Source organism: Lycorma delicatula, chromosome 7 (assembly GCF_047948215.1).
Source record: "Lycorma delicatula isolate Av1 chromosome 7, ASM4794821v1, whole genome shotgun sequence".
In the NCBI taxonomy this organism is placed as follows: domain Eukaryota; kingdom Metazoa; phylum Arthropoda; class Insecta; order Hemiptera; family Fulgoridae; genus Lycorma; species Lycorma delicatula.
In genome coordinates, this window is record NC_134461.1 from 89922339 (window position 1) to 89947011 (window position 24673).

The following is a 24673-nucleotide window of genomic DNA, read 5'->3' on the forward strand; positions in this document are numbered from 1 at the left end:
TCAATACATGAGCTGCTATAGAGATATAGTATAATAGTTATATAGAGATATATAATAGTTAAATTAGGATAGTGAAATAATAGTAAAAAGGTGGCCGTGGTAAAGAGTTAGCATATAAAGTGGTAATGTGATATATACCGATATTTAACCAAATGCAGAAGTATAATGTTATAGCGTTACGCTTCTATTATTCAAAGAAATTGGTCAGTATCTATAATCTTTTTCAGAGTAAATATTTAATACAATCTATGGTTGGAAACAGCTACGAAAATTTATGGGTATATGCTTCTAAAAAAACAAACAGTCACTACTATTTGAATTTTGCAAGATTAGAATATTACAATGTAGTGTCTCCTAAGCTTTGTTTGCCACTAAAAATAAATATTATAATGATGGTTTTCCATTTAGTTGAATGAATAAATGGGTAAGTATAATTTTGTAAGATATAATTCCACATCAGATTACAACTGTATCAGAATACATTTACTGATATTTTACATTAATAACAACGACCCTCATTATTACTTTAACCTCTCCTAAATTAATGTAAATAATTACTATAGAAACTAAATTCAAAACTAGAGAAGTGTTCTCATACAAGATTATTAGAGTGGTTAATTTTTAGCTACCTAACAAAAAAACATTACTGATTATATTTTATCGACATAATCTATATATATAAAAATGAATGTTTGTCTGTATGTATGTCTCTTATGCCTTCCTAAACCGTTCATCCGATAGCGATGAAACTTTGGGGAATGGTTGGACGCATGCCAGGGAAGGTTTCTGAGTTAGTAAATACGGGGTTTTCCGAAATTTCCCGAACTTTTCCAAATAAACTAAAAATGGTGTAGTTAAGAGTATGGAGTCTTCATATCTTGGGGACCAATAGAGATCATCCGATAGCGATGAAACTTTGGAGAATAGTTGGACGCATGCCAGGGAAGGTTTCTGAGTAAGTAAAATACGGGGTTTTCCGAAATTTCCCGAGCTTTTCCGAATAAATCCTAAAATAAACTAAAAATGGTGTAAGTTAGGAGTATGGAGCCTTCATATCTCGGGGACCAATAGAGATCATCCGATAGCGATGAAACTTGGGAGAATGGTTGGACGCACGCCAAAGAAGGTTTCTGAATTAGTAAAATACGGGGGTTTCCGAAATTTCCCGAACTTTTCCGAATAAACTAAAAATGGTGTAAGTTAGGAGTATGGAGCCTAACATGGACAGCTGTATGTGGCCTGCTCACGCGTCAGAAAGCCTTCTAATTTATTTGTGTACGCACCAGAAGGAAAAACAAAAAACATTCTGTATCCAAAAGCACTTCAATAAATAGCATTCAATTCAAAACTTGAATTGTCAGACTTTTCTCGATAAAACTACTAAAAATACATAATGGTCTAAAATAAATTGAATATTACAATAAACATTATGCTTTGGAAATAAATTTTTTTTTTAGTTTTTATTCGTGTTCGAATTGAATAATTATAGGTATGACAGGACAATGTCTGACGGGTCAGCTACTTATGTTAATAAATAATAAATTAAATTTAGCTAAAGTTAACGTGACATTCATTGATTCTTAGGCGGTACGAAGTTCGCCGGGCATCTAGTATCCAAATAAAAATATGTTTCATAATTAATATATTTTCACCATTTTCTGACATTAATAGTATATATTGATTAACATACATTACATTTTTGGCGAGGAAGACAAATATCTATATATAAAAATATTTAGTAAGTTCAAATACAAAAATATTATACGACAAAATATCTTTAAAAAATAATAATTAAAATATTTAATAGAATAAATCATACAATATTAAAAGCTTATACACATTTATATTGAATTAAGAATACAATAAATAAATTGATAAATAATATTTACCAGTTTTATATGTAGATGACCATAAATGCACCATGTTTCACCATTTGTAACAAAATTTATTATACTAAAAACCATTAGTGAATAGTATATTTTAATATATTTAATGTATTATGGTAGTAAAAAAAATGATCACAACACAAAACTTATAAGTTTTACCACAAGTATTGTACTATGACATGTATATATGCCTAGTGACAAAAAGCAACTGACTATAGAGTCTACTTGATGAAATATCTACCACATACAAGACGATTACGGAGGAAAAGCAAGATAAGGATTTAATTAGGGATTACAATGAAATTTCTATGATGAGATGTCATTAACAATGATAATAATAATAATAGTATTGTTTGTTTACGTTTGCTTGGTTTCTTTCTTTATTTTTTTGATAACATTAGAAGATGTAAAGGATGAGGTGAAATTCAGGTGAAGGACATCTCTTTCTGGTAAGTAAGAAGTTATAACTACAATAATTGCCAATTATAGTCTAGTAAAGAGAAAGGAAAAAAATAAATAAATATATATATATATATTAGAAAAGGAAAACAGATATATAGATATGTTCAGATTGCACTAATGCATGAAATGGAATCTTTCATGTTGTTTTCTTTCTCAATAAATTCTCATTTATCTACAATTATTATTATACCAACAAACATAACAGCAGGCAGTCTACTAACAAATTATGTTTCAAATTATTTTTACAGTTTAATGTATCAAATTTATATTTTTTTTTTTCATAGTAGGCAACCATATAAAAATAAAATGATTCACTCTCCCTTTCTCTAAATTAAACCCATGTAAGAAAACACACACGCGCACAACAGACACACGCATATATACATATATATATATATATATATATATATATATATGTATATATATATATAAAAATGAATGTTTGTCTGTCCGTATGTCGCTTATGCCTTCCTAAACCGTTCATCCGATAGAGATGAAACTTTGGGGAATGGTTGGACGCATGCCAGGGAAGGTTTCTGAATTAGTTTGGACCCGCTAGGTGGCGCTGGCGTCGAGATATTTAGAAAAATTATATTTATGGACCGATTTGGTTCATATTTAGAATATGAATATTAGTTATGAAAAAATAAATATTTTTGCAAAAACTATACTAGGTGGGGCCTGTGTCGAGATATTTACGAAACAAACAAACAAATATACAGACTTTTTATTATATATATTTATTATATTTTTATTATATATATATATATATATATATATATATATAAAAGGCATGTTCGTATGTGTGTCCGCTAAAGACCAAAAAACTAATGGACCTTTTATATATATATAAAAGGCATGTTCGTATGTGTGTCCGCTAAAGACCAAAAAACTAATGGACCGAAAAAACTAATGAAAACTAATGGACGGGCGGGCAAAAGGAAAAAAGGGGAAAATGAAAAACGGGGAAAAGGTGGAAAGAAAAAAGGGGAAAACGGGAAACTGGAAGAGGGGTGAAAGGGAGAATTTGAAAAGGGAAAAGGGGAAGGAGAATAAGTGAAAGGTAAAATTTGTGAAGTTCGGTTTTTAAATTTTTTTATAATTTTCAATTGTGTTCATTTAAACTCTCTCTCTCTCTCCTTCATATACCCGGTATACATACATATATATGTTTCATACACATCCACACACAATATATGTGTTCACACATATATATATATACATATATATATATATATATATATATATATATATATATATATATATATATATAGCAATAGCGAAGCATTGTCGGGTCACACACACACACACACACGATATGTGATGATATGTGTGTGTGTGTATATATATATATATATATATATGTGTGAACACATATATTGTGTGTGGATGTGTATGAAACATATATATGTATATATACCGGGTGATATTAAGTATGGAAACAACTTTATACTGCGCATATCTGAGAAGTATTTGGAAGCAGAAAAGAATGGAGTTCGACATAATTAAAAAAGATCTGAATTATGGTGGGTTTTTAATTTTTGTCCGCCATCTTGGATCCACAATATTGAATCAAACTTAATTTTTTTTTAAATAGGAAGGTAGACATACTTATGACACATGATTTCAATTTAAAATGTTACAAGAAAAACGATGGTAAAACCCGTTTTTCTTTTAATGACTTCGTTATCGAGTTATAAGTATTTTAAGTTGCAACGACGGAAAACCCGTGTTAACAATAAAACGAGGTAAAGACGCTGAATATACAATTTTATTGCATTTTACATTCATAATGCATACAATAACAAATTTTAAACAGAGCTATATACTGATATTATAATTAACAACAAATTAAAGTGCTATACCAACTGATATTATTTACTTTTTATTACGATATTTATTTAAAAATTTAAATAAATATTTTCGATCGTAAATTACTAATGAAATAAATAAACCATTTTACAATAAATGTTCAAAATGCTTCCCCTCTACAACTTGACAGTGTGCTAACCTCAAGTAATATCCGTTTATAACTTGTATCATGTCTGTTGATACACGAGCAGATTTGTTAATTATTCTTCTTTTCAATTCGTCAATGTCTGTAGGTTTCGTTTCGTAAACTATACGTTTTAGATGCCCTCAAAAAACGTAATGTAGAGGAAACAGGTGTGGGGACCTGGCAAGCCTTTCTGTGGCTCCTTTACGACCTATCCAGCGATTTGGAAATTGTTCATTTAAAATTTGCCGTGCGCTTAGGTAATAATGAGGTGGGACCCAATCTTGCTGAAACCATACATTATTTAATTCTTTTCCAACATTTTCCCGAATATTTGTTAAAATTGGATCGGCTAACGAGTTGCAATAAACATCTCCCGTAACATTTTCATCTAAAATAAATCAAACAATAATCAACGATTCCCGCCCAAACTTTCACTTTCTGAAGGCTCTGTGTATAAGCTTCCAACATCCATCTGGGATTATTATCACTCTAATATCAACAGTTTTGCTTATTAATATGGCCATTTAACGTAAAAGTCTCTTCATGAGTAAATGTTATTGGATTAGAAAGATTTGCGTCTGTCTGATTTTTACATTATATCACAATACTCAATTCGGCGGTCAAAATCATCTTCTGAAAGTTCTAGCACCAGGTGTAGCTTATAAGGGTGAAATTTATTTGTTTTACGAATTTTTTGAACAGAAAAATAACTTATGTCATGTTGGACAACAGCTTTCCGAATCGATGCATGAGTATCTTCAACAAAGATTTGCAATATGTCTAATGACTTTCATCAGTTGTGACAGTATCTTCCGGTGCGAGGACGATTCTTTACAGTACCGGTTTCTTCTAATCGATGTACTATCTTGATTACAGTCCATTTATTTGTTGGTTCTCTGTTTGGAAATTCAAGATGGCGGACAAAAATTAAAAACCCACCAAAATTTAGCTTTTTTTTTAACTATGTAGAACTCGCATTTTTTTCTGCCTCCAAATACCTGTGAATATACAGTAGAAAGTTGTTTCCATATTTAAATATTACCCGGTTTATATATATATATATATATATATATATGTGTGTGTGTGTGTGTGTGTGTGCGTGCGTGTGAGAAAATTAACAAAGAACATAGTGGAGAAGAGAGTCTATTGCTGCTTGTGTTGGATGCAAATGTGTTACATACTTATGCGCAGGTATTGAAAAACTACTGCTTCATTTTTAATTTAAAAAAACATATTTTTTTTAATAAAACATACATTATACTATTTAAAATATACATATATGAAATCTCAGTGCAAACTTCAAAAAATAATTATTATAACTAAATACAGCGATACTCAGACACATACCAAAAACAGATTATCAGTTCACATTATTAGTAAATTATATTGCTAGCTTACTCGAGCAGCAGCTGAAATGTATTGCACATTGGAACGTAACGGGAAAACAAATGCGCACAAAGAACAAGTGTTGCCATCGTGTACTTTTATTTACTTACTACTAAAGTGCAAAAGTCAATGTTTTTATGGAGTAGAGAATACCTGCTGTGTTAACGTGTCTAAAATAACGAGCAGTGATTGACTTTTAACAGCGGAAAAAATTAGTGGTAATAAGAAATTCATCATAATCTAAAAGATGGGTGCATCATTACGATTCAGATTAAAAACGGCAGAGCATGGAATACTGACATATTCATCACAATAAAAAAAAATGCAAAACACAAACCTTCGCAAATCTCTTGACAGTACACGTGTACACATTACCGAGTAGAAGTTGGATCGATTTTAATTTCTTTGCGATATGTAGAATCGTTAAAACATCTTAGGAGACATATATATCGTGATTGACAATCCACGGAACAGATAATTCTGCAATACGATAATATTTGGTCACACACATCGTGTGCAACCACCAAGACTTTTGTAAATTTAAAATTTTAACCTATTCCACACCTTCCTTATACACTAGATTAAAGAGGAATACCGGGTGATTCAAAAAGAACTTCACAACTTTAAAAGCGTATAGAAATTTATTGAGATAACTTACAGATTCGGTTGAGATATCATTTCACAGAAAAACACATCAAGTTAACCTTAGTTCGATATGGCTTCCATTTGTAATGCGACATACATCCCATCTGAAGTCGATTTCATTCCAGACTGTAGCCAGTTAGTCGGGCGTTACCTCTGCAGCTGCGGCGATAATTTTAAGTTTTAGCTCAACAAGTTCAGTTGCCAAAAGCGATACATAAACCCGATCTTCAGTAAAACCCTACAAGCAAAAACCTAGTGGGGTAAAATCTGGGGAGTGAGGTGGCCATGCAGTTCGACCTTCACGAACAATCTACCGATTGGGAATCGAGACTTCTAGGCGGTAGTGAGGTGGTTGCGTCCACCTTGGTCATGAACGTCTGAGGAATTAGAAAATTTTCCAAGCATGTACAGATAAATGATATCATTTATAGTTTTCTCCTGGAAGAAGAACGGCCCGTACATTTCATTACGTATTATCAATAGGAGCAGTATTCGCCATTATAGCAAGAATCATTCACTGATTTCCACTAATAACAGGTATAAGAATAAATAAAAAATGATTAAAAATTCAATTTTCAACCATATTTTTAGGAGTAAACCTAACATTCTTCCCACAACACTTTTTAGGCCTAGCGGGAATACCACGACGATATTCAGATTACCCAGACAATTACATGACATGAAACACAATTTCATCAATGGGATCATTAATTTCAATAATCAGAATTATAAAATTCATATTCATCATATGAGAAGCCATAGCATTCAAACGAATCACAATTTTTAAAAACAATAAATCATCCTCAATTGAATGATTTTCAATTACACCACCCCCTGAACACTCTTTTAATGAACTACCACTAGTATCTAAGCCATTCTAAGAGTGGCAGAAAATTGCCATGAACTTAAAATTCATTAATAAATTTAAAAAATTTCCTTAGAAATATCATCATGAATAAAATTTAACATAATAAATAGAGCCAGACCAATTATAGAACAACTATTAAATTTCCATGATCACACTATAATAATTCTATTATCTATTACAGTAACAGTAACAATTATAATAGCAACAATAACAAAAAATAAATTATCAAATAATATATTAACAGAAAATCAAATAATAGAAACAATCTGAACAATAATACCAGCAATTATTTTAATTTTTATTGCTATTCCATCAATTAAAACCTTATACCTAATAGAAGAAGTAATTAAACCATCAATTACTATTAAAACAATTGGACATCAATGATACTGATCTTATGAATATTCAGACTCTAAAAAAATAGAATTTGAATCATATATAAAACCACAAAATGACTTATCTTCATTTCGACTAATTGAAGTAGACAACCGAATAATTATCCCATTCTCAACACAAATTCGAATAATTGTATCATCATCCGACGTAATCCACTCTTGAACAATTCCATCAATAGGAGTAAAAATCGACGCAATCCCAGGACGACTTAACCAAATCAGCCTAATAACTAAAAACCCAGGAGTATTTTTTGGACAATGCTCAGAAATCTGTGGAATAAATCACAGATTTATACCAATCACTATAGAAAGAATTAATATAAAATCATTCATTAAATGAATAAAAACATAAAATTAATAAACATTAAGTGACCGAAAGAAAGTAATGGTCTCTTAAACCAAAATATAGTAAACATCAAATACTCTTAATGAAAGAAGCTAGTTTAAAAAAAACATTTAACTGTCAAATAAAAAATACATTTTATGTGCATCTTGATTCCACAAATATCTCCTATTATATGAAACATCATATTAATAATAACAACAGCCACAATCATAATAAACATAACAAAATTATTCTTTATAACTAACCTAAATACAAATAAAAAAAAAAAAAAAGAAAAAAAAAAGAAAATTTAATATTAACTGAAAATGATAACTAGACTATTCTCAACATTTGATCCAATAACTAAACTTTTACAAAGAAATTGAATAATTATAATAATAACAACAATAATTCTACCAAAATGATACTGAACCAAAAAACCTCGAATAAATATAATTATAAAAATAATAGAAAAAAACTAATAAATAAATTTAAATTAATAACTCACCAAAAAGAAATTTTAATCATAGTAATATCAATCTTTATATTTATCATAATCAGAAATATAGTAGGATTAATCCCTTACATAATCACATCCACAAGTCATTTAGTAGTATCAATGTCAATTGCATTACCAAGATGAATTATAATTACAACATACAGATGAAAAAACTTCACAAATGATATATTCAAGCACATACTACCAAAAGGAACACCCTCAGCTATTTCACCAATAATAATTCTAATCGAAACCACAGGAAATCTTATTCGACCAATCTCACTAGCAGTTCGACTAACTGCTAATATAATTGCAGGTCACCTACTAATAACCCTATTAGGAAACACATCATCCATTAAAATCTTAGTATTCATTATACCAATTCAAATACCCTTAACAGCATTTGAAACAGCAATTTCAATAATTCAAGCATATGTATTTGCCACACTTGTAACTCTTTATTCTAGAGAAGTACCTTATAAAAAAAATCATCCATTTCACATAGTAACAAAAAGACCATGGCCAATTATGTTATCTATAAACGTAATAACAATATTAACAGGAACTGTAAAATGAACTCAAACAAAAGAATATAACTTAATAATATTAGGATTAACCTTATCAACAATAACAATAATATTATGATGACGAGACATCACACGAGAAGCAACATTTCAAGGAAATCATACAAACAAAGTAAAATCACTAATAAAAATAGGAATAATTATATTCATTGTCTCAGAAATAATATTCTTTGTATCATTTTTCTGAATATTCTTTCACTCAAGACTAGCACCATCAATTGAAATCGGAATAAATTGACCACCAAAATCTATTAAACCATTTAACCCATTAGAAGTTCCCCTATTAAACACAATTATTTTAATCTCATCAGGAATTACAGTAACATGAGCACATCATAGAATCCTATTAAATAAATTATCAATATCAAACAAATCATTAATACTAACTATCATTTTAGGATTATACTTTACATTTTTACAAAAATGAGAATATCAACAATCCACCTTCACAATAGCAGACTCAATTTATGGATCATCATTCTTTCTAACTACAGGATTCCACGGTATTCATGTAATTGTGGGAACAACCTTCATTATAATCTCAATGGTACGATGCATAAAGATACATTTTTCAGCCAGACATCATCTAGGCTTAGAAGCAGCAATCTGATACTGACATTTTGTAGACGTAATTTGATTATTCCTATATCTTTCAATTTACTGATGAGGAAAATAATAATAATCTTTTAAGTACAAAAAGTATAATTAGCCTCCAACTAATAGATTAAATAAAATTAAAAAGATAATTAAAATTACAATAACAATAATTTCACTAAGATCAATCATTATTACAATAATAATATTCACAATATTAATCTCTAAAAAAAATAAAATAAGACGAGAAAAAAACTCACCATTCGAATGTGGATTTTCAAAAATATCATCTACACGAAAATCGTTTTCTACTCACTTCTTTCTAATTGCAACAATCTTCTTAATCTTTGACATTGAAATTTCAATAATCATACCAATATTCTCAACAAAAATAATAATTATAGAAGAATGACTAATTTCATCAACAGTTACAATCTTAATTCTAATTATAGGACTTATACATGAATGAAAAATAGGAATACTAGAATGAAGAAATTAAGGAGAATAGTTAAATATAACATTTACTTTGCAAATAAAAATTATTGAATAATCAATTTCTCTTAAATAGAGTAAAGAAGTAAAATTACAATTAATTTCGACTTAATTTTAAGGATAATCCTCATACTCAATTTAACTGAAGCTAAATAGAAGCTATTCACTGTTAATGAAAAAAATGATTATATCCAGTTAAAAGAATAAAAAGAAAAGGAGCCGCTAACTACCATTCAAGTGAAATCACTTTATTCTTATTTATATAGTTTAAAAAAAACAATACACTTTCAATGTATAAATAAATAAATTTTATAAATGTCCAGAGAAAAAATTCATAATAACAATTTCAATGTTAGGCTTTTAATTAAGCTATCTGAACAAAAAATAAAAAATAAAAATAAATAAATAAAACTTAAGAATATTTAAAGTAAACCTATCAAAAAAAAAACCTAACCATTGCAAAAATCCAACTAAACCACCTGAAACAAAATATTCTAATCAACCCGAATCAACTAGTCTATAACTAAAATAACAAAAACTAAAAAACCGATTTAAAAAAAAAACCTGAAGAATAAAATCTTAAAAATCACATAGAACTGAAAAAATAAAAATAAATTAAACCAAAATAAAAATATAAAAAACTCAAAACATCAAAAAACAAAAAAAAAAAAAAAAAAACAAAAACAAAAACAAAGGAATCAACTTAAAATCAAAAGACAAAACAAAAAAAAAATCATCCTCAAATAACCAAAACATAAAAGAGCCAACAAATAAACAAGAAAAATATAAAAAAAGAAGAGAAATATTTACAAAAAAACTGTAACAAAAATTAATATAAGGAAAAAAAAAGAATTGGAAGAAAATAAATAATAAATTAAACGTAAACTGTAAATAAAAGTAACACCAACAAAAAAAAAAAAAAAAAAAAAAAAAATTCTATAATCAAATAAAAAAAAAACTCTAAAATAAAATCCTTAGAGTAAAATCCAGAAAAAAAGGGAAACCCACATAAACAAATTAAAGAAACAAAAAATGCTGAACTCACATAGGGACATTGCCTTACCAACCCACCTATAAATCGAATATCTTGACTACCTAAAAAAAGACCAGAATACAAAGAAACTCTATTTTGATAATAAATAAATAAACAATAAGATACCAGCCCCAAACCATCTCAACCCAACAATAAACAAATAAAATCAGGTATTAAAATAAAAAAAAACATACTTAAAATAAATATAAAAACCAAATAATAAAAACGAACTAAATTTAAGTCACCCCTTATATAACCTAAACTATAAAATAAAACACAACCTCTAATTAAAAATACAAAAGACATAAAAAAACAAGAAATTCAATCAAAAAAAAAAATCAAACTTATAGAAAAAGAATTAAAAAAAAAAAATAATCACTCAAAAAAAAAAACAAGATCATACTCAAACAAATAAATACCAAAAAAAAAAGATTGTAGCAGAAAAACATAGCCTATCCTCAAAAAGAGATCTTTGACATCACAAATCAAAATTTTAAATTAAAATAAATAAGCAAAATAAAAAAAAAAAATAAGTCAAACATTATATAAAAAATAGGAAAACGATGAAGAAGAAGAACATAAAATTCACGAACACAACAAGAATTAATTAAAATTAAATCACCAGAATATAAACCATGCTGAGTTAAAGAAAAAATTATCACTCTATAACAAGCAGAAAAAAATAAAATAAATATCAAAAAAATAACTGAAAAAAATCTTCATCTTAAAATAGAAATAATTAAACAAATTTCAGAAAATAAATTCAATCTGGGAGGACAAGATATATTTATAACACAAAACAAAAATCAAAAGAAACTAAGTGAAGGTAAATAGTTAAGTAACCCCCTAACAATAAAGAATCTTCGGCTTCCTAACCGATCATAAATAATACCAATTAAAAAAAAAAGACCAGATGAAACAAAGGCATGAGCAACTATAAAAGATAATGAACCAATAAATCCAAGACCGGATATAGTAAATAATCCACAAATAACCAAACTTATGTGACAAACAGAAGAGTAGGCAACAAGCACCTTTAAATCTCTTTGAATTATACAAAATATTCTTACAAAAAAACAGCCAAATAAACAAATACTAACAAAAAAATAACCATAATTAAATAAAAAATAATAAATATAACCTAAACAACGAATAAATCCATAACCCCCCAACTTTAATATTACACCGCTAAAATTATAGAACCTGAAGTAGGCGCCTCAACATGAGCCCTAGGCAACCATAAATGAAACCCAAATAAAGGAAACTTAATCAAAAAATAAAATAAAATAATAAACATCAAATAATTATTCAGTAAAAAATCAAAAAATAAATAATTAAAATAACCATAAAAACTATTTAAATAAAAAATTCTAAATAAAAAGGGGAAAGAACCAAAAAGAGTATAAAAAATTTAAAAAAATCCTGCACTTAAACGCTCAGGCTGATAACCTCACCCAAAAATCAACAAAAATAAAGGAATAAAAAATTCTACACTCAAAGAAAAAATAAAAATAAAAAAAATCAATAACAATAAAATCCAAAAATAAAAAAAATAATAAAAAATGAAAACAAAAAATATAAATCTTAGACAACAAATCAAAATAATAATGTAAATAAACAGATAACAAAACAACAATAAAAATTCAAACACTTAAACAACAAAAAATATATGAAACCCTATCAATTATAAAAAAATAAGAAATAGAAACAAAAAAAAAAAAAAAAAAAAAAACAAACCCACTAAATACACAAATCAATTATTTAATACACAAAAAAGGATTAAAGAAAAAAAGAAAAAAAATAAATTTTAACATAAGGTCAATCTATCTAAATAATCTCTTCTAGAATTACGAATTAAAAAAACCAATAAAGAAAGTCCTAAAACACCATCACAAACCCCAAACACCAAATAAATAACTAAAAAATAATCAAAATCAAAATAACCTATAAATCCAAAAATAAAAAAAAAAGAATAAAGTAATAAATATTCAAGCCCCAAAAGACATAAAAGAAAATGCCTACGAACAAATAAAAAAATAATTAATCTAAAAAAATAACCAAAAAAATAAATAATTATCATAAGTAAAGTTTAGGATAGTTTAAAAAAAACAATGATCTTGTAAATCATAATTTAAAAAAAATTTATCTAAACAAAATCAGTAAAGAAAAAATCATCTTTAGTATCCAAAACTAATATTTTATATTAAAATACTTACTGAATTTTCACAAAATATTTAATTTTATCAAACATTATTATATCTCCAATACTTAAACACCCTATATCACTAGGATCAATACTAATTTTCCAAACAGCCCTAATGTGCAGAAATAATTCAATAATAATTAAATCATCATGATATCTTTATATTATATTCTTAACAACAGTAGGAGGACTAATAATTATATTCATATATATATCAAGAATTGCATCAAATGAAAAATTCAAACCAAGAACAAAAATTTTTTTAATCTGAATATTAGTTACATTAATTTCTGTTATAATAAGAAATTTAGACCCAACAACAGAAATAATTACTAAACTTAATGAAATAAAGGAAATGACAACCGAACTAACTGAAGAAAAATCAACAAGAAAATATTTTAGAATATATAAAATAAATATTACAATTACAATAATATTTATCTTAATTATTACAATAATCTCAGTAAATAACATCGTAAGAACATTTGAAGGACCACTTAAAAAAACTTATGTTTAAATCAATACGTAAATTAAGACCAATTAATTCATTCTTAATTGATTTACCAAGACCATCAAATATTTCATTATGATGAAACTTTGGATCACTTCTAGGAATATGCTTAATAATTCAAATTATTTCAGGATTATTCCTAGCAATACATTATTCACCAAGAATTGATAAAGCTTTTAAAAGAATTGTACATATTACCCGAGAGGTAAATTACGGATAAATAATTCGAAATATTCATGCAAATGGTGCATCATTATTCTTCATTCTAATTTTTATACACACAGGACGAGGAATATATTATGGATCATTTAAATTAAAAAAAACATGAATATCAGGATCATTAATTCTTTTAACATTAATGGCAACCGCATTCATAGGATATGTACTACCATGAGGTCAAATATCCTTCTGAGGGGCAACAGTAATTACAAACTTAATTTCAGCAATTCCTTACATAGGAGAAATAGTAGTACAATGAGTATGAGGAGGATTTGCTGTAGACAATCCTACACTAAATCGATTCTTCACATTCCACTTTATTTTACCATTCATCTTATCAATAATAGTAATGTTACACCTAATATTCCTACACGAATCCGGATCATCCAACCCACTAGGTATGAAAAACAATATTGACAAAATTCCATTCCACCCCTACTTTACAACAAAGGATATCTTAGGAATAGCAATAACAATAATAATTTTTACAATAATAATTAATTTAAATCCATTCCTCACTATAGACCCAGAAAATTTTACACCAGCAAACCCACTAAGAACATCTCCACACATTCAACCAGAATGATACTTTTTATTCGCATATGCAATTCTACGATCTATCCCTAGAAAATTAGGAGGAGTAGTAGCACTAATAATATCAATTATAATTATTATATCAATACCATTTTCAATAAAAATGAAATTCCAAACAAGATCATTCTACCCAATAAATAAAATAATATTTTGAACTATAGTAAATACATTTATTTTACTCACATGAATTGGAGCACGACCAGTAGAAGAACCATATATTATTACAGGACAAATCCTAACCACAATTTACTTTTCATTTTTTATCATCCATCCCATGTCTACAAAGATATGAGATAAGTTATAAGTTACAAGTTAATAAGCTCAAAGCAATATAACTTGAAATTATAGGAAAGTATAAAATACTATTAACTTTTTTTTCACCTTAAAATAATGAAAAACAAAAAAAATCCTAAAAAAAAATAAAAACCAAAATATAATTTAAAGTAACAGGCAAATAGCTCTTTCAACATATATATATTAATTTATCATAGCGATAACGAGGAAAAGAACCACGAACCCATACAAAAAAATAAATAAGACAAATAACCCTAATAAAAAAAAAAATTTATACAATCACCCCCTAAAAAAACTAAACAAGTAAAAAATCTCATAAATATTATATTTCTATATCTGATAAAAAAAATAAAGAGAATCTAAATGATCTATATTCAACATTAAATCCAGAAACCAACTCTGACTCACCCTCAGAAAAATCAAATGGAGAACGATTAGTTTCAGCTAAAATACAAGAAAGAAAAATCATAAATAAAGGAAAAGAAAAAAAAATAAATCATGAAAATAACAAAAATAATTTAAATTAAAAGACTCACAATATAAAATAAAACAAAAAATAACTAAAAAAAAACAACTTCATAAGAAATTCTTTGGGAAATTCTACGTATACAACCCAATAAAGAATAAACAGAATTAGATGACCAACCAGCAATTATAATAAAATAAACTCCCAAACCAGAACAACAAAAAAAAAAAAGACAATAAGAAAATCCAACAAAATTAAAACTAAAAGGAAATATTAACCAAAAAATTAAAGAAACAGAAAGACCCAGAATAGGTACAAAAAAATAAATCAAATAATTTCCAAAAACAAGAAAATAAAATTCCCTTCTAAATAACTTTAAAGCATCTCTAAAAGGCTGTAACAAACCAAATAAACCAACCCTATTAGGACCCTTACGGAATTGAATGTAACCCAAAATCCTACGTTCAAATAAAGTAAAAAAAGCAACACCCAAAAGAATAAAAATAAATAAAAAAAAAGAACTAAGAATAAACATTTACTAACTGTAAAAATACATTATTAAATTCTAAATTTAAAGCACTTAAATCTGCCAAATTAGTAAATAAATTATTATATTACCAAAAATCCTTTCGTACCAATTAGAATAAATTTAAAGAAGATAGAAACCAACCTGGCTCACGCCGGCTTGAACTCAGATCATGTAAAATTTTAAAGGTCGAACAGACCCAAAACTGTAAAACCTACCCCACAGAAACTTTTAATCCAACATCGAGGTCGCAAACAAACCTATCAATAAGAACTCTCCAAATTTATAACGCTGTTATCCCTAAGGTATCTTAATCTTTTAATCAAAATAAAGGATCAAATACACATAAAAAAAATGTAAAAAAAAATAAAGATTAAAATTTTATTTGTCACCCCAACAAAATTTAATTAATAAAAATTTTAAAAATAAACTAAAAAAAAAAATTTTAAATAAAATAAAGATCTATAGGGTCTTATCGTCCCTCTCCTAAATTTAAGCTTTTTAACTTAAAAATAAAATTCAAATTAAATTTCAAAAATAAAGTATAATTTTCGTCAAACCATTCATTCCAGACCTCAATTAAAAGACTAATTATTATGCTACCTTAGCACAGTCAAAATACTGCGGCTATTTAAATCATTGAGCAGGTCAAACCTTAAATAAATTACAAAAGGACATGTTTTTGATAAACAGGCGAAATTATTTCTTGCCTAATTCATAAATAAAATTTTTAAATCTACTAATTTAATCATAATTAAAAATAAAAAAATTAATTAAAATCCAGTAAAAAAATAAATATAAAAAAAACCTAATTTAATCTACAACGAACTTTAAATGATGAAAGATTCTAATCCAACAAGAAAAAGAAAAAAATAAATAAATTATATATAAAAAAAGAGCTTATCCACCTTAATATAAAATTTAAAAATGAAAAAAAAAAAATTAACAAAAAGAAATTCTCGATTAAATCAATTTACCAGATAACCAGATATAAAAAGAAATGAATTTCATATCAAAACAATCCCAAACTTATAATTAATTATTCCACAATAAAATACAGATTAAGATAGATCTTCACTATTCGGGAAAAAAAATAAATTTAAAAAATTAATTAGCCCTGATACAAAAGGTACTAAAAAAAATTATTATTCTAAAATAAAATTTATTTATCCAATACTGTACAATTAACTAAATTAAAGAAAATCAAATAAAAAAAAGAGACACAAAAAAAATTTCAAAAAAAAACCTATCAGACTCAACTGAATTGAACAGTAACAAATCTTATAGTAAATAAGAATAAACCGAAGTCCGATTCTAGATACACTTTCCAGTACATCTACTTTGTTACGACTTATCTCAATTTATGAGAGTGACGGGCGATATGTACATAATTAGAGCAAAATTCAAAAAATTTATTAAAAAAAATTACTATTAAATCCAAATTCAGATTTAATCAAATTAAAAAATCAAAAAACAAAAATTAATGTAACCCATAATAACCTTCTTATAACTGCATCTTGACCTAACATAAATCTTTAAAAAGAAAAAGAAAATAAATTTTCATTACACTCAACGACAGAGATATACAAGAAAAAAAGGTACAAAAAATCGTGGAATATCATTTAAATTACAGGTTCCTCTAAAAAGATTTAAAAACCGCCAGATCTATTAAATTTCAATTATAAAAAATATACTACCTTAGAAAAAAATTACTAATTAAGAATAACAGGGTATCTAATCCTGGTTTAAATTCAAATTTACATAGAAAAAAAAAATTATTATATAAATTTCACCTAAATACAAAATATTAAAACCAAATAAGACTAAATTCTAAAAAAATATACTTGAACCTGAGGAATAACCGCAAATGCTGGCACAACATTTTTTGGTTCTAAAAAATATAACTTAAATTAAATTAAAAAACCTTAACACTGAAAATAAGAATTAACCATTAAGGATATTTAACCTAACAAAAATTTACATGCGTTATAAATTTAAAGCTAAATTTTAAAGCAAAAATCAATTTTTTTTTAAAACTATATTTAAAGGGAACCTTAACTACAAAATTATAAACAACAAATTAAACAAATTACATTCAAAAAAGGATCTCCTCCCTTGTGCAAATATTAAGCTACCCCTAACTGAAGTTAAATTAATTATAGCTTAAACCAGTAAATAAAATCAAAAGCTAATAATTTAAGAAAAAGAAATATTAAATAAAGTTACCCCTAACATTATCTAATTTAAATAAAAAAACAGTAGTTAAAATATATAAAAGTAAACTTAAAAGTTGATATCTAAAAGCCACACAAATATAAGATAAAGCTACCCCTACATTATCATAATTTTCTATAAAAAAAAAAACAATGGTTCTAAATATATGAAAGTAAACTTAAACAACAATAATCTTAACATCATAAATAACAATGGTATAATAATAAATTTGTTTTTAAAGAACTAAAATAAATACTTAAATAAAACATATGTAGTTATTTTACCAAACTAAACCTTAAGATAAGAATTAAACCATGAGGTTTTTTTTTTTTTTAATAATTATGTATTTTTAAATACACTTATTATAATATAATTATATTCCTTAGGTTTTTTAAACTTTAAAATTTATTTAAATGAATAAAATTATTTTTAATAAAATCCTATTTAATTTAATTAAAAGTTGATTTTAATTAAATTCTTATAAATTAAGTATTTAATTAAAATTAAAAATAATTTTTATTAAATATCTTATTGATGCATTTAATTAAATAATTTATTTTAGATGATTATCTTTACAAAAACTATTTTACATTTTTGTTTGAATAGCGCACAAAAAGCATTGATCTTAGGGCTATCCCGTATGTACCGCAAAGTTTCATGAGGGTTTTCGCTATCCCATATTCGGCAGTTATGGGTATTCATCTTGCCACTGATGTGAAATGTTGACAGGTCACTAAAAATACATCGTTGTGTGCAATTCTATCCATCATTTCCTCACAAAACTGCAGCCGAGCAACTTTGATGTCATCTGTATAATGTTGAACTACGGTTAGTTTGTATGGCTTTATGTGCAATCATTTACAAAATACACACCAAACAAAAAGACTGTCATTATGGATTGCCAGTCTTACGTTACGCACGTCGAGTTGATTTCTTCAGAGTACGTGCAAAGCTTTCTCTGAGTTGTTCCACAGCAGCTTCAGGGATGTGTGGACGCACCGGTGAACTTGTACATTAAACAGAACAACCTCTCTCAACGAGGTTTGGTGCCAAGAGTAAATTGTATGGCTACTAGGAGGCTCCTCACCGTATTCTACGAAAATTACGTTGAACTGCAGTAGCTCACTGCAAATCGTGAAGCCAAAACACACAGCAAGCACGTTCCACATCAGTAAGAGCTAGCGCGGGCAACGGTGATTTTTATCACGGTGACAAAAACGTCTCTGTCACTGCCACGTCACATAATCAAAGTGGAGTGCGCTCACGAAGGATGACAATCCCTAAACGTTTTTGTAATCCAAGCGTCATTTGTCCGTATGGATTTTGAAGAGACTATCTGGGAACTCAGGAGACGTAAAAGAAATATCGTAAAAAAGAATACTGGGTACACTCCCTTTGGAGTGCAGGTTATACAAGGTTATACATATTGTACAGGCTAATAAGTGGAAAATTTAAACTGTTTCATAAACTTCGACAACATCCAAAGAAAGTTTTTCGATATTTTCGAATGAGTGTTGAAAGTTTTGATGAATTACTGTGCCTTTACCTGAATTAACGTTCACAAATACGAACAGAGATCGATTGTTTGTCCCAGCTGAAGAATGACTCGCTGTAACTTTAAGGTAAATAAACAAAAAATAAGCGAGTTTAACTGTTTATTTATTTTTTTAATAACTAATTAGCTGCAAATTAACAAATTAGCACAGTGTATAAGTCGTGACAGTGGTGGTGATGTGTACTACCACCCATTAAATTACTGCTCACTTATTGTACTCCTGGCAAATGTCGTATTTCGGAATCTTCATTAGTCAGGAAAAATATACCGGGTTTTGGGGAATCGGCGATTGTAGGGAGACAGAATATTTCGGTGTGATCTGGGAATTTTTAGGACTTGCGGGAGGTAATGACAGTGGAGAAGAATTCGGATGAGTGTTTGTAGCTATCTAGCCTGGTTTTGGGGACTCAGCGGTGGTAGGAAGACAGAATATTTGGGTTTGATCTGGGAATCTTGAGAACTTGTAGATGTATATACACAGGAGAATAATTTTGCTGTATGCTTAACCTGCGACCAAACTGACCTTACCCAGACGGACCCGATTGTTGAGAGAAATATACAAAATAATATGAGAAGATATGAGGATTGTATCATTCTGTCAGAATTTTGTTTTTGAACGTCCTAATAAATTTGTAAAATTTTGATTTGCACTTCCAAATTACTCTCCTACGAGACTGCGTTTAACAATGCAAAATGTTTTTTCTTCTCATTGTCACCACATTCATTTTTATTTTTCCTCAAAACTTCAATCAATTTATTTTCGTCAGCTCTTTTTGTTTTTAAAATGTCCAGAAACATTTCTTCAATAGGGTTTTTTATTGTATTTTTCTTTCGCGTATATTGCCTTCGCTGTGCTACATCTTCATCGGTATCTCCATTATCTTCTTCGCAATCAGCTTCCTGCAAAGAGGCTGCGTTTCTTCTAAAACGCAGCCTCGAAGCTCTCGACTCTCCAGTCGAAACTCTCCGAGAGTCCATGCTTAGATGTTTGTGCTTCTCATCCACCACTTTCACAAAACATCAATCCAAAAATGGCCTAAAACAGAAGATCTTATAAGTCAATCATCATAAAAATACATTTAAAATAATGGGTAAAATGTATATGATTTAAGTGGCATTTATAAAATAAAGTGCAATCGAGTCTTGGGAAAAGTAATAAAAGTTATTCAAAATATTTGTACTTTCTTCTCTTCTTAGCGGCCTGACCCGACTTGGTAGATTTTTGTTCACGTAGCTCTAATATGATAAAATTAAAAATGTAATAATATTACTTATTAGATTATATTTAATTATCTAATATATTAGTTACCTATTAGAGTGTACGTCAAGCTAATAATAAATTATTATAATAAATAACTGTAATTTTAAAATTAAAATGAAAAACTTACCGGCTTCCGTTTTTTGTTGTGATAAGTAGTTATCCCAAGTACTTGAAAATATTATTCGACTGATTTCTTCCCATCCTTCAATTTTAAAATTTATGTCCGAATAATCCTTCAATTTTTTGTCGAAAAATGCTGATCTTTTTTCCACTTCTTCTATAACCAACATCATTATCGATATCGTCTTCATGCACAGTCACGTTGTATGAAAACGTTGTTGCCATGTTTGCGTGTCGTCAATAGTCGGATATCAAATGGGAAGCGGGAACCGGAAAATGCACAAAGAGTAACAATTTTGTCATCCGTGCGCGCGCGGCTATCAAAACCTAGCGGCGTAGTGACAGTTTTGTCACGGGCTTGTTCGCGAGTGGCGGACAAAAGTGTCATCCGGCTGTCACGTTGTAACATGTGTCCATCCCTTACATATCCACAGATTGGACAAGAGTGACGAAACAATCACGGTGACAAAATCACCCGTGCGCGCTAGCTCTAAACGCATCCATTTTTAACAACATTAGTGACAGTGCTGGTGGCCAAATTCGGTATTATGAACAACGCGAGTCTAAACTTGCTTTCTGCTATAAAATGAAACCTCGACCAAATCTGTAAGTTATCTGAATGAATTTTTATATATTTTTCAAGTTGTGAAGTTTTTTTTCAATCATCCAGTATTGATATTCGTTTCACCATTGCGATTAATGAACAGAATGATACAGCGAGATCGTGGATCAAGGAAAGAGCGCCAACATTCTTCATTGACGGAAAGAGAACACTGTTTCACCATTGGTTGAAGCATGTAGCTGTAAAATGGTGACTACACGGCAAAATAGATGTAAGTTTAGAAAAAAATAAATGCATTTTTATTAAATATTTTTTTCATTGGCAAGTTATGAGCCACCTAAATTTCAACCACTCTCGTACATATTATCGTTTTTTCAAACAAGTATAGTGATCGAACAATTGTTTAATAAATCTCTGTTTAAAAGTTTAATATTATTTCACATATTTAATTTCTCTGTTATTGAGTTTATTTCTAATTAAACAATCTTTTTGATTTTCCAAATCAGAAGTTGTCACTTCATTGCACTTTTTTTATAAATACCACATAAATCATATACATTTTACCCATTATTTTAAATGTATTTTTATGATGATTGACTTATAAGATCTTCTGTTTTAGGCCATGTTTGGATTGATGTTTTGTGAAAATGGTGGATGAGAAACACAAACATCTAAAAGTTCTTCATAATTCCTACCAAGCATAGATTGTATTACATATTTACTCTGGCAAGATTACAGGTACCATGCAAAAATATGAATAATTTTTTACTTAAAAATTAATTTATGTATACCTAACTTTTCCTGTTATATTCTTAAATGTTAACAAGTATTTTAGTGTAAAAGTATTTTGAGTATCAGAATAGCAATAGACTACAAATCAGCAGGCTCTAAAAATCTACTGTTTGTAACTAACTATATCATCTGTTTCAAAAAAGTTTCTGAATTATATTATCTAAAAAATGTTATACTGGAGGAGCTTTCTCAACAAATTAAGAAGAGAATAATCAAAATTGGTACATTTTGGTGAAGGATAAGGCTTAAGAAAAAATTAAAAAAAAAAAATTGAATTTTTTAAAATCATATGGGTCAATGAAGAAATTATTCATTTTATTAATGTCTGTTGAAAATTATTAATTTCAAAATTAATTATCATAAAAAATAATTCATTTATATACAAATAGATAAATATCTATTTTCATTAGTATATACATATAATAAACACTTCAAGTATGCTTCTGCATTTACCAATATGCTCTAAGAAAGCCAATAAAATTTTGACTGAACCTTAGCTTCAAAAATTATAAAATTAAGAGAAAAAAAGAGAAATGTTTTATTAATTTATTTACTAATTAATATCTATTTATTATTAATTTATTTTATTAATACCTATAAAGTAATAATGATGCAAATATGAAAATATAATAAAATAAAACAGAATGAAACAAAAATTTTGAAGACACTAAAAAAATTTGTCCTCACATTTAAGTATACATTAAATAGGATGGAGAAGAGAATCCCTCGTGTTTATTTAACAAATACTAAGTTTAAATAATCAGCTGGCCTTTGTGGAATGGTAGCGTCTCAGCCTTTCATCCAGAGGTCCCAGGTTTGAATCCCGGTTAGGCATGGCATTTTCACACGCTACTCGTCATTTATCTTATCCTCTGAAGCAGTACCTAACAGTGGTCCCATAGGTTAAAAAAAAAAGTTTAAATAATCAACGGAGAATTATTACTTTTATAACAGGAAGTGTTTAAATATATAAATGTATGTTGTATCTTTTTTAAATTGACGAGAACATCTTTTACATGTTAAGATAATTAATAAGAATGGCCATGTAAGTATAGCACTTTCTTCTACCCAAAATGTTTGTTGCAAGCAAAAATAATTTTGTTTGTTTTGTGCTTTTTAGAAATAAAAGTATTTTTTTTTAGCAAAATTTAATTATTATAAAATATTTTAATGAGAAAAACTAATAAGTAAATTAGAATTTCTTTTGTGACTACTCATTTGAATATTTTACCCTATTCTGCACTTAATTAATTTCCACATATTTTAGAAATAAAAACCTTCAATTATACACTATTAACTTTAGCATTTTAAAAGTCAATACTACACTAACAATGGGTACATCAATTATACTCCACCAATTAGTTCCTCATATTTCACACTAAGACTTTATCGCAAGACTCTATTCTTTTTTCTCTACTCGTATTTTGTGTCAAAGCCTTTATTTTAAAGCATCAAAGCACCAACACAGTGTAAAATCATCATGATTCAATCAACCACATTGTTTATCATTCTTTTATTTCTATTGCTCAAGCTTCAATAACACAATACACCATATTCTAAAGAAATTAGATTTGAAGAATCAAGTAGTATATTGCTGTATGATTTTTTAGTAGGATTTTAATCATAAATCTGTCACAAAACAAGGAGTATTAAACAATCAATTGACGATGACACTAACCACTTACCAAGTAAACTAAAAGAGTATATCAAAAATTAATTTTCAATATGTAGTATTATTTTTAAACAGTGATTTTATGGTTTTTTTTTTAATGCCTTAACAGCAATAGGGAGGTATTTTTGACTGAGATTTATGATGTAATAGTTAATTCCTTTCCCCATCAAAAACAAACATTATTAATAAATGACTGGAATGTTAACTAAACAAATTATGTCATTCAAATGTAGATCCTCATTTTTTAAATTAAAATTAAACAAAATACTTATTTAATAATAAACAATCATATTTAATTATAAACAAAAGAAAACAAACTAATTCTCATAGAACATATTTAATAAATAAAATAGCCTAAGAGTATATAAGCTAAATGTAAGATATATGATGTCATATTTATGGTAAGTCCTATAAGGGCAATCAAGATATGTTTCACAAAAAAAAAAATATAAGTGTTTTTCCAAATATGAATTATTATTGGTTTCTGAAAATAAACCAGTTTTATAGCAACACCCC

The 24673-nt window shown here is 27.6% G+C and overlaps 3 pseudogenes; all 3 read left to right on the plus strand.

Annotated features, from left to right (window-relative positions):
• The first annotated feature begins 5870 nt into the window (after positions 1–5870).
• LOC142328327 (cytochrome c oxidase subunit 2-like) lies at positions 5871–7981 on the plus strand (annotated as a pseudogene).
• A 665-nt stretch (positions 7982–8646) lies between these two features.
• Positions 8647–9713, plus strand: LOC142328328 (cytochrome c oxidase subunit 3-like; annotated as a pseudogene).
• Positions 9714–13880: 4167 nt separating this feature from the next.
• On the plus strand, positions 13881–14987 carry LOC142327541 (cytochrome b-like; annotated as a pseudogene).
• The last annotated feature ends 9686 nt before the right edge of the window (positions 14988–24673 follow it).